Raw genomic sequence first — 1,307 nt, forward strand, 5'->3', positions numbered from 1 at the left:
AAAAAAGTCGCTGAAAACTTGCTAAACATAGCGACAAAGTCGCTAAGTTGGCAACACTGCTTATAACTTAATGCTAAAAAACTAATTTCACTTATTTAAAAAATGCGTGCAAGCTGATTGGTTTAAACTCAGATAAAAGCTTTGATGTTAGACAGCACAGATGCTGATTGGCTGAAGCATTCACGGGACGCCATCCAATCAGGACGTGTTGGGAGCGTCTGCGTTTACAGCAGACATAAAGAGCAGTTAGCATCTCAAGCCGTGCTCGCTGCTTCGTGTAACTGCAGCTGACCAAAGTACAAAAAGCACCGCGGCGTCATCGAGGGGCGCCTCCGCCGGACTCGCGTCCTGTTCAGGTGTGTCCCGGCTGCACACGGTCAGTATTTTTAAGGGTCTAGTTTTACAGTAACAGTATTCTATCATTTCATTGCCTGACAATGGATGTCTTGTCAGTGTTTTTAACCTCAGATAAAAGAAAAAATAGTTTTTTGTGCACTTATTGACCATCGTGAGCTCTCTCTCTTATTCTTGGTGTGTAAGTGCATTGAGATCCCCACTGTGGGACCCGTGTATAGTCTTGCAGCATTGGTTATAACCTGAAGAAATAACAATGATGAAAACGAATGAATTCATAATAATGAAGATAATCTTATACTACATAAAAAAGACAGTGACTCTAGTTGTTGTTTGTGGCATGGTTATGCATTCAATGGTCATAATTTTAACGATTAAAACAAGACAAAAAAAAGTCATTTTTTTCCACTGGCGCTGTTCTGCTGTTTTTATTTTCCACTTTTCCGTGTGCAGTATTGCCGTTCCTGTTGCTAATGGTGTTGCTAAGCTAGCTTGCTTGCTCAGTTGTTTACCACCAGAGCAATATATTGTAGCAGTTTGACAAAATCGAGACGTTAAAAACAACAAGTCCATTCAATTTACGGCATACAAGTGCATGAATTTATGATTGCAAGTCTTCAGTGATATGATTATGGTGTTCTGTATTGTTTATCCTAATAAAGCGGATTTGCAGATGTGGTGTAATGTATTGCTCTGGCCACCCGTTTCCCTGCACCCACCTCTGCTCACGTGCTCCTCCTCGCCCTCCTCGCAAACACACGGCTCGGACGCTTTCAGAGCCCGTGGTGGATTTCAGACGAATGATCGGAAAAGCAGAATTCAAACTTCCAGCGCTGCTGGATGTGGAGGACCACAACGGCCATTGGTTAAAAAGGACGTGAATAAATTAACAAACACGTCTTTAATGCAAAAATAATATTTATACAAAATAGGGTTTCTTAGCTTAATTGTTG

Source organism: Pundamilia nyererei, unplaced genomic scaffold (genome assembly GCF_000239375.1).
Source record: "Pundamilia nyererei isolate P.nyererei 1_Seehausen unplaced genomic scaffold, PunNye1.0 scaffold00408, whole genome shotgun sequence".
Taxonomy (NCBI): Eukaryota; Metazoa; Chordata; class Actinopteri; order Cichliformes; family Cichlidae; genus Pundamilia; species Pundamilia nyererei.